Here is an 11,306-nt window from a genome sequence, read left to right as displayed (position 1 = left end):
ATGCTGTCCCCCACACTCCCTGAGCCTTGCTGGTGCCCCTCACTCCTGACCCACTGCCCCCTGGCCCTGCCAGTGCCCCTTACTCCCCACACCACAATCCTCCATGCCTCCCCAACCCCACTGGTGCTCCTCACTTTCAGCTTTCTGCCCCCTGCCCTCAAGCCCCAGCATGAGGGGGCAGAAGAAGTGTGAGCAGGGCAGGGGGATGTGGACATAGGTGACACCATAAGCAACATGTTGAGGGAGGTATGGGGGGGAACATCCCCCCAGTTTATGTACCCACAGCAGGGCATGGGGCTGCGGCCTGGCAAGCCTGGTTCCAGGCAAGAGCTGCATCCACAGTCCAATGGGTAGGACCTGGTGCGGGAGGGAGCACGACGGCAACATGGCCACTGAGGTGAGGTTCCCCATGCCCACCGGGCAACAGCAAGGGGGCCACAACTCCATGCCACCACCTCCAGGAGCCCCACACCAGCCCCACTGCCATGGCCACCAAAGTGAGGTGCCATGGCAGCAGCACGGAGTTGGGCCCCCCTCCTGCTCCCAGGTAGGCAGGGGACACTCCCATTGGCGGCCATGATGGCATGGCACTCCTGGTGGCAGCAGTGACAGCACTAAGCCTCCCTGCCCCACTCTACTCTCTCGAACTGGGTCCCACCCACTGGGCCACTAAGACAAGCCCGCCTGGCGCCCATCTGGCCAGGCTGCAACCCCATGCCCTTCTGTGGATGCAGAAATCTAGGGGGCACATGACCCCTTGATGTGTCGCCTATGCCCCCTCATATACTTACTTACAAGGAGCTGCAGGAGATGCTCTCCACCATGTTGCCTGGCTACATTGTAGGCCATGTGTATGTGTGTGGATGCACATGCACATGGCTCCCTGCCTCTGATTGCTCTCCTCCTGCTCTTCCCATCCCCAAGCAGCCCCTTGCAGGCTGGAACTCTGCCAGCTTGCAAGGGGAAACCCATGGTTTCCCATGGTTTTCTCCTTTAAAGGAGACAATCCATAATCTCCTTTAAAGGAGAAAAATGCACATTTTTCTACAGGAAAAAGAAAACCTGGATCCCAGCTGATCAGAATAATAAACTGATATATCACTACTGAAAAGAACACATCAAGAGAATCTTAAATTAAATAAAAATAAAATATTGCCATGTCTTGTCATCTGTGTGGTATATTGAACATCTAAAGCAGATGGCTTAAATTAAACCCTGAGAAAGGTTAACCAATTTTGGCTATGCCCGATCCACAAACTTTGACATATGCCACTTTTCCAAATGTATCTGCTTTCTGTTCAAATTCCTGTCACCCCTCTTCATGAGTCAGTGAGCCTTATGATATTTGCCATAAGAAGGCTGTATGCTTTCAGTTATTGGTTAGTGATCTAGTTCTAACATGTTGCTATAAAAGGCGTTTGTGATCTAGTGAATGGAAACTGCAAGCACTATAACAGTAAGTTCACCCTGTAAAATTAGCTGACAGAACACCATCTCTGGAGCAAAAATATGCTCAGCAAATAAGTAATCATTATTTTACCAAATTTGACTAGCTTCACTTGGGATGTAATCATCTTGAAGAATGATGATTCTGTGTTACTCTTTTAAAAAAAATCTTTTATCAGCAGTTCCAAAACATCTTCAAAAAGAGGTTAACAAGAATTTTAAAAAAATATTGCTCAAGTATACAGTACAAACAAGCATCTCAAATTCATAGCAGACTTCTTGTCTAGAGCAATAATACTCCAGAAGATAGCAACCAGATCATTCATTATCACAAAGTCTTCAGTATATGACAAAAGTTTCACTGGGTTGGGTGGGGAGGTGCAGAGCAAGCACTGCTGTGCCTAGCCAAGCCAGGCTTTCTGCTCAGCTGCTCCCTGCAGTACCGGGCAACAAGGCTAGGGACAAACATTACACATAAGCCAGTTTAAGTGATCAGAAACTGGTTTAAACCTGTAAAAGAACAGATGTTCAGGGCACATAAACCAGTTTGAAAATGGCTGAAACCTAACTGAGATAAACCTAATTGAATGTAGTATCAGACTTAACTGATCGGGTCATATTGGTTTATGTAATGTCTGTACCAGACCCTTTCCTGGTTTCATAGTTTCATAGCTGAAGTTAAAGTTAAACCAGACTCCCCCAGCATCCCAGCATGGTCTCTGGGCTGGGCGGTGCTCCCTGCTGCACAGCAGAGCTGGCCCCTCCCCTCTGCTCCCTGACTGCAGCTCTGACAGGGACTGCAGGTATCTGCCTGGCTTCCCTGTGTTCCCCACCTACCACTCCCTGCTAAGCAGGGATCTCCCCTCCTCTCTGCCTTACACAGAAACCTCTCAGTACTAGCTACGATACCATATGCTGGCTACAGTCTATGCTGTGGGAGACAGGACTATGTCTGCTTAGGACTTTTTGGAGATAATCAACAGGTCAGCTGGTAATGTTTCTCCTTTCCTTCCTTGGAACAAGTTATTTAAGAAGAGCTTGAACTAATGAGAGAGACTGTTGTTTTCTGATGGGGTGATAAATGTTGCTAACAGAGCTGATAAATGCTCTGTTATCAAGGGTGGGGGGAAACCCCTCCCATATCAGAGCACCAGGTCAGGGCCTGGCCATGCCCTCCCCCCCCCCAGCTCAGCGTTGTGGAAGAGAAGAGAGAGCTGCTCTAGCACCCCCCAGCTTCTAGCCTAAGCCACTGCAGGTATGTGTCTGGATTTCTCGGAGATCTGTAAGGTTACAAACTGATTCAACCTAGCCAAGTTAGATGAACCTGCAAAGATTGAATAAGTTCAGGCTCAGGCTTTTTGAATGTCTGTCCCTACCCCAGGAGGTGAGGACTAGTCCCTCCTCCCCCACGAGCCTGGATCAGCTGGCAATAACACTGCTCCTCATAGATCCTTGCTGAAGCAGTGCCACACTTGATTCCAAGACAGCTTTGTTTTCCCCACGTTAAATAGGTAAAAAAGACTTTGTCATGGGATGGAGTACATTGCAGTATTTGAATTATTAGGAAATATTCCTTATCAACACAAGTGTCCCTCACTGAATGTTTCAAGGCTCAGTTTGCCCACATGGAATTCCAGAGTCTGTTTTTGGAGACTGTGGACCTCTGTGTCCTGCAGATTTTGTAACATCCGCAAATTCTGAACATAAGAACACACCCTCTTTTCACCACAGCCAGTATAATAGCAGAGCAAAAGCTGTTGTGAAGTTTGCCAAGAAACTATTAAACATGGTACACCAGGATAATAAATACCCATGGATGGTATTTTTGGCCTTAAGAACTATATGAACAGAAAGCCTGGCGGGAATCCGGTATCATGCCTCATATTGCACCAAACATTGACTTTATTGTCTACAGTAAATAAACTTATGAACCAAGACTAGTGGAAAAGCTGACAGCAAAATTAAACAGCAGTAACAGCCAGACAGACATTAGTATAATCACATGACCAAAAGAACACCAGGAGATGAGCAAGCAAGTATATAACTAGCACCTAATGACAAATGTAAGTGATGGAAGACAGAGGTAAATATATAGAGAGAAGCACCATGTATACCCACATGGTATAAGTACAAGAACAGCTCTACTACTCAACTATCATGTCTTAAGAACCACTAAATTAATTGTCCTCAAGAAAAAGACTCCGAGTCCCCTATATCCAGGACAGACAGAGGGGTGTTTAGCAGCACCTTCTTCAGCCCTCCCCCTCCTCACCTCTAACTCTCAGCTTGTACCTTAAAAAAAAAAGACAGCTGCCAAAAGACAGAGAACAAGCAGCAAAAGGGAAAGGTATGTCTTACTCCTCATATTATCTTTTTATGTCTTCTCTTAATTGTATGGGTACAATGCCTACAACAGAAATGGACAAAGACATGCTAGAGATCCCCACAAGTTGCTTAAGATAATAGCAGGACATTGCCAACCCCAAAACCAGCACAGGAGAATAAAGGACTCAAAACAAACAAAGAGGAAACTAGTTAAATTATATTACTTTTCCACTTAACGTGAATTAGTTATCTAGTAATTTCAAATACTGTATTGTTCAAGCCGTCTTACAGAAAAAGGTGTTATTAGTTTTTATACACTGTACATATGAAAATACATACAATCGTTAATAAAGCATATATGAATATGTAATGTTGTTCATAAGTTTGTAGAACTGAAAGTTGTTGTGTACTGAATATAATTTCTGAAGTACACCCTGGCTGCTACCACCATTTAACAGCAAGCCATTGAATCCTGTTTACAGCAGGTTCAACTGACATGGGTTTAAAATAAGGAAGCAGTAATGCCTTCTTTATACAGAGCCTTTCAACATCATTGTTATCAGTGTTAAGCCCTAATTAGCTAAATGTCTCCCTGGACATCTAAAATACATGACTACCTGTAGTTGGGGATAAATCAATTCTAGATATATGTGTTCCTCACCCCTGCACCCTTACTCCCACCCCACTGCCAGTTTTCAGATCAGCAGATTTACTCTTAGAGAAAAAAAAGACTTAAATGCCTGAAGTACAACTTCAGTACCAATAAACAATCCACAAAAACCTTGCCACAAATTAGGCATCTATATTACTTTAATAGTAAAATAATAAGGTGTCCAGAGCACTGCTTATTGTTGGGCTAGTGTGCTTATTGCTGGGCTAGTTGCATTCCCTCTTGTGTTCTCTTCTTCTGGGCTCATGATCTTACACCCTTTTCTGCATAATGATACAGTTTAAATAGGACTGGAGATTTAATTCTCAAGAGAGTACCTGGTGCAGCTAGAGAAGGGCTAGGTCTCCCACTTCCTGGCAGGTGCTCGAAACAGTAAGAGGTAGAGACTCACAGACCGTTTCATTTGAAAGAGGTCAGACCATTGTCAGCACCTACAGGTATGGCTTTGTTACCTAAGCCCAGTAAACAGTTTTAGGATGTGAATCCCAGTTTCTCCCTGAAAAAGAGGCAAGACTGCAGATACACCTCTTTTCTAGGCATCTATTGACTGACTTCCTGTCATCCCTCAGCATGCTGGTTGTTGTGGAGCCCACTCTTAGGCACTTAACTGCGCATTCACTGTAGTAGTAATAGTGTAGCAGGAACTAAACTAATGTAGCTGATGTTAACATACAGTGTAATAGTAGTGAAATGTAACTATGTTAGTTTTGTCCTGTAAGTAACTTGAAAACTCTATTTTGTATTCTTTTGCTTGACATATGTGAATGAATTATGTATGCCCTTTTTTGAATGAGTGTATGTGAAAGGGTGAATGGTGAGAGAATGGCATAGAGATGGGAGAAGAAGATTTAACTGTTTATGTAAGCAACAAGGTGCCAAATGTAAGCTACCAGTCACTAAACTAATGAGGAGAAGGGAGGCACACATCTTGACAGATGGGCAGCAAGGACACTCCAAGGCTGAGATACCAACTTTTACAACCAAACTGACCTCAGACTGAGATAAGCAGAAGATGGATGAAAAACAACTGCAAAAACAGAAGCTGGGTATGGAAAAACCCCAAAGCACTGAAACAAAGGATGCCAATCTCTATAAAAGAGAATTTTGAAAATGCCAAGTTGGGTGAGTCTCTGTCTTTGCTGTTTCTTCAGAGCACAGATGCATCTGTTCACCCCATTCCAAGCTGCTGTCTCCAGAATCTCTCTCATAATAACCACCCTGCCTGCTACCTGCATTTTCTCTCAATAAGGCCTGGGCCGGCCACCTAGTGCTATTATTGAACAACTGCTGCTGGTAACTGTAATTCCTGAGAGAATGGAACGGCTGTTTTGTGTTTGTCACAGGGAAAGTACAGGGAACAGACCCTGAGGGGCCAAGGGGGAATCCTGGGACCCAAAACACAACAGGGAAGGTGAGGAAAGAGAAAGAGAAATGGAGATTCTCTTACCTGCAGCTGATGCCGCGGCGAGACTGGAAGTGGCAGTGGGACCCGCGCGGCTGATTAGCCACGTCTTTTTGAAACTGTGGCCAGCTGTGGGGAGGAATGAGCAGAGCCGGCACGGGAAAATAAAAGGCGGTTCAGACGAAGAAGAAGGGGGGAGAGCAGGAGCGGAGCCACCAGAGGAGGTGTCTTTGGAACCCCAATCAGAGGTAAGAAGGGTCCGGACGACCCTCCACGAGGCAGGAGGCTGCATCCGCGGCTGCCGGAGGGAGGATGCCAGCGGCGGGTCAGTGGATGCCTCTCTTCTTGGCGAAGGAGTCAAGGGAGAAGATCCAGGGGCTCCGAACAAAGAAGCCAACAGCAGGGATGGCCCCGAAGAGAGGGTGACGGAAGTCGAGTCAGCAATCCAGGTGGGATCGGCACGGGATTGGAAAGGCTCCCAGAGTCAACCCCGACAGGGACCTAAGAGAGAGAGCCTAAGCAGTGGGAGGGGCTGTAGGAAACAAGCTCCTACCAGCCGGAGCCGCTCGACGAGGGACAGAGTGGGCTGAACTGCAGGGACCAGCAGTAGTCCCATTTGGCACTCAGGAGGGATATCAGCTGAACATAGGTGTACCCAAGACAGGGTTAGTTGGGAGAGGAATTCTCAGGGCTAGGGTAGCCCATTTCATGTGAGGTCAGAGATTTTACTGGCAGTGCTTTCCTTAATATTTTTTGTTTTGTTTCCCACTTTTGGAGGGGTAGGAGGGAAGGCCGCAGTGGGCTTTATAATTGGCTCAATTTGGGGTTGGGTTAGACCTTATACATCTGTAATGGAGTGCCGATTACATCAAGAGGCGAGGGTCGGGCAGAGAGACATAAGCAGCTCTGTGAGGCTGGGTATCAGGACGAGGTGTAGGGGAGGTTGGAGCCTTGTGGAAGACTGCCGTCCAGAGATTCCAGACTCCGGTTAAGCCCCAGTAGTCGGACCCCACCACTGAAGGAACGAACAAAGTCATGGCAGAAGAGATTGGGGCGAAGGCTACCCCGGGGGGAGACATTCGTGTGGTACAACCACAGGGATGGAGCGATGAGCAGTCTTACACACCCAAAGCTGGGCAGCACGGGACCAGATGTTTGAAGCCCACCGGGTGCAGTGTTTGTGTGGGTCTGTGCCAGTATTGTGTCCAAACCTCTGTGTCTAATTCATGTAATCAATAAACGTGGCATTTTGCCTTATCCCCCTTTATAAGATCTTGCTCTTGATTTCATGAATTGGAATTGTAAGTAACAGTAGGCAACAGTTGATCCTTCTGGATCATGGTATACATGTGAGAGATCACCAGAACCTTTGCCATGTATGCCTAGGAAGGAGTAAGGAGGAGTGAAGGCTGCTCAGACCTCCCATCCACCCTTTAGACCATTGAGACAGAATCCCAAGGCCAGACTGAGTCTGGATGTTCAGTACCTTGGTGGCTGCAGTTATATGCACGTGTGGGAATGCAACCCAGGCCTCCTGCATGGCAGACAAGGACTTTACCACTGAACCAGAAGAGTGAGCTGCACTCACTGTAAAGAGTACTTAAGTACTCAACTGACATACAAATTTTACTCCCAGAACCAGGCACCTACAATTAGGTGTGGTGACACAATCCTTTTGTGGCTAAGATCAATACACCTTCCCAGGTCCTACTCAAATGCCTACCTCAAAACTGAATGGTAGAAAAACAGTATTCTTTCTGGAGATCTCCCTTTTGAAGTGTGATGGTTGTATTCTTCCTTGTGAGAAACCTGTAAGTAAACTGAAGCATGAACACAGGTATCAATCTTGCTACAGGTGAATATATGAAAAGTGAAATTCAAAACACATCTGTAATTTCAGGCTAAGGGCACCTGGCTGACTTTAGCAATACAGAATTCACATGGAAGGCCAAGTAGCCCCCATACTTACAAAGTAATTAGAGATCTAGGTTATTCACAGTGGGATCTGAGCATGTTACACAGTTGACTAAAATCAAAATTAGATTTGTGTGTAGATCACATAAAACAGGGATGTCAAGTGTCTTAAGTCAGACATAGTACACATTAGGGAGCTCCATCATGGCAATGATACAGCCAGTGTGGAGCTTTGAAGGGCGACAGCAGGGCTGCAGAGACAAAAGCAGACGTTTGCATATAGTACTCATACCTGTAACAAAGTGCTAAGGCTGGGGAGAGAAAGATTGTCTTATCCCTGCTGTCATTACTTTCACTGCTGGCACCGAGCCAGCCTACAGGGTGACAGCAACTAAATTCTACTAGGCTAGAAACAGATGTGGCATTTGTCTCTGGATAAGTTGTGCCTGCATCGGTCATGGTGCAAAAACTATACTGGGATTGACATGTACACATATTGCTCTTCTAATTAGGGTTTAGTGGGCAGCTGAATGTGCTGCAGCTTTTCTGCCATTGATTCGATGATGCAATCCCAGGATAATCCTTTGGACATACTTTGCAATGTCCCAGGGTAAACTGTTGTACTAGTTATCCCATGAACCTTTTTAGTATTTATCCTAGGACAACGGACATGGATGTCCAAACAACTGCAATTCATCCTAGGATGAAGTGGTTTATCCCAGGATAAATGTGATGTCCATTTGTAGTCTTGGTGACTCAGCAGCAAGGAGTGAAGAGCCAGAGAAGGATGAGAAGAACAGTGGGGAAACAGAATACAATTGGGTAGTACAGCCAGGAGGTAGTGACACAGGCACAAGACAACATAGGCAAAAAGAGAAAGAGATTGGAATACAGCGGGTAAATGGAAAGGAAGGACAGAACTGCTTCATGTCTCACCCTTTCCTGATCAGCTACCCTTCTCTCCAAACACCTTCCTTCCTTCCTGAAGTCAAAGTTTCTTCCCAACAAACTTCCCCTGCTTCCCTCCAATATTCTGCACCCAACTAGCTTTTCCAGATTTCCAGTAATCTCTGGTTCCCTCAAACTCTGAACAGCCCTGGCTTTACTTTCCTCACCCCTACAAAATTGACTACAGGTGGGGTGGGAAGATGGTGGGGGAAGGGCTTGGAAATAAAGGGACTGTTTTCATTGAAGGAAAGTATCAAATAAAAAACCATGCAAAACTTGACAGATATACTACAAGTTTCTCTACTCCTACTAAGAATAGCAGAACACTTTGCAATGAATAATATTCAGTAATAACTTTATCCCCACAATAGTACTAAAGGAGCCATCAAAAGCTTGATCAAATAGATAGGAATCTCATGGTGGAAGGAGGTTTCAGAAACATAGACTCTCTCTAGGAATACCACCAGCACCAGAGAACTCAAGTGAAAACCAAGTGATCCCATTATAATTGTTATCTGTTGTAATAGCGCAGCAGGGAATGACATACTTTCTCTCAAAACCAGGTCTAAAATCATTCATAAGAAATTACTTCACTTCTGTGTGCAACTGAAAAGGCAATCAGTGCACAGCACTGGCATTATGTGTTTTTGTAAGGGCTTTGCTCTCCTGTCGTACTGGTTTTACCCCATGCAACACTTATGACCTTAGTGGAGTTGATTAATCCCACGTACTTATTCCAATATAAGGGTGAGAGACTGGTACATTCTGTATTTGCTGAAGCTAGTACTGCTTGAAAGGTATATTACTGTAATCTTTGCTTCAATGAAGGGATCACTGGGTTGGTGCTCCACATCAGAAAACAACCGTTATAACTTCTGTGATAGTAGCAGATGGAGAAAACTCACTGACATCTGACAAGCTAAAAAGCCACAATGGAGTCAAAATGATCAACTGCAAAATGTATATAACCTTTGTCATTATCATCACTTCGAGATGTAGCCATACTTGGATCTACTAGCATCACTTCCTTGCCCCTTCTACACCTACATCATTTTATACCCAGTCAAGAAAGTCAATGTCTGGATTTGAAGAAAAAGCAAGGGCAGGCCCAAGATGTCCACAGCAAGTCACTGGCAGAGCTAAGACTAAAACACAAGAATCTATATCTAAAATATTTGTATTCTGTCCCTTGATTCTCCTGTCTACAAAAAAGTCTAACTTAGTTTAAAGTTATTTAACTGTTTCTAATACCTCGAGTTAAAGTATTTTAAGGGAAACACTGTACTCTTCCACTAACACTATTACTCCAAAAAGTACTGTACTAAAACACTGGCTGAGAAGTCTGTTTTACCATTACAAAATGCTTAAGTGTTCTTTAAATAACTATCTCTTATCTGCTGCAGGCTTGCATATTACCCAAAATCCAATTAAACTGACTGAAAGGTGTGGTAATTATTTTGCACTTTAGAAGATCAGAGCAGAATCCTGAAATCAAAGGATGGGTCAAATTAATTAGGGTCCTCATAATTTTAGTGGCAAAGTGAGAGACTATAAGAACAAGGCAGCTCGAAAACCTGCTAAACACAATGTATCCTATCATCAAATTATGCTCTCCTGCATATCCATATAACTTTGGCAGCTTCAGTTCCTAGTTTTTCTACTCTCCTTTTCTCCGATCTTTCCAATCGTATTTCAGACAAGAAAAGTTATTCCCTGTTTTTCTTCTTGTGAACTATCATCTTTTACTCTCCAATGAGGCTCTCCCTCTCTGGACCCTGTATAGATTATTTGTTCCCTGCTGGTAAAGGAGCTGTTCATTTATTTTTTGTCTGGGTTGGAAGTTGCTGAAAGGAGTAGTTCTTGCAGCCCATCCTCTAGCCCCTGGCTGGAGGAGAAAAACTGTCAGTCAGCAGCAGAAGTCAGGGCAGACAAAGGGGTGTTTGTACAGCACCTTCTTCAGCCCTCCCTCTCCTCATCTCCTCCAGCTCCAGATCTCAGTTTGTACATTTAAGGGACACAGTTGCCAAGAGAGAAAGGGAGAAAGCAGCAAAAGAGAAAGGTACGTCTTGCTCCTGAAATTATCCTTTTATGTTTTTTCTCTTTATGCACAGATAAAGGTGAATGTAAAGAAAGGCAAAGGCAAAAGGCAATTTGGCAAGGTACAGGTTCAATCAAAAGATGCTTTACAGGATAGATGTAGGGAGACAGTCCAACTTATAAATAAAAAAAAGGTGTTTAAAATATTTTACTCTCTCTTAGAAAGTTGGATATTACACTCATTAACTCAACCACACTGCTTTTCTGTACTTAATGCTATCGTAAAAGCTTGTTAATAAGGAGTGAGACGCATCCTTAATGAAAAGAAAAACTAAATGGGTTTTAAATGAGAACCCGATTCCTGGAAAGAATCATGGTATTGATAAATTTTATAAAGAAGCAATTGACTGAAATTATCCTCTGTGGAGAAACTGTTATCCTCATCAGTTTACAGTGCACAAACTGCTCAAGCAAGATACATTGGCATTACTTTAAGGTTCTTCAAACTACCTCAGTTTTGTTGATTTTGCTTAATGATTTTGTATAGATGCACTTACCAGTTGT

At 44.3% G+C, this 11,306-nt stretch overlaps 1 protein-coding gene across 1 annotated transcript in view; it reads left to right on the top strand.

Moving 5' to 3' along the window:
• Positions 1–10,610: 10,610 nt before the first annotated feature.
• SCRG1 (stimulator of chondrogenesis 1) overlaps positions 10,611–11,306 on the top strand; it is a 33,731-nt gene continuing 33,035 nt past the window's right edge. The window contains exon 1 of the mRNA XM_019521787.1: positions 10,611–10,764. The gene's annotated coding sequence lies outside the window, so the exon portion shown is untranslated. The remainder of the gene's footprint in view (positions 10,765–11,306) is intronic.

This window comes from Gavialis gangeticus, unplaced genomic scaffold, assembly GCF_001723915.1.
Source record: "Gavialis gangeticus isolate Ggan-Ray unplaced genomic scaffold, GavGan_comp1, whole genome shotgun sequence".
NCBI classification, from domain to species: Eukaryota; Metazoa; Chordata; order Crocodylia; family Gavialidae; genus Gavialis; species Gavialis gangeticus.
Note: the sequence above shows the minus strand (reverse complement) of the source record. Positions and strands in the feature narration are given on the sequence as shown.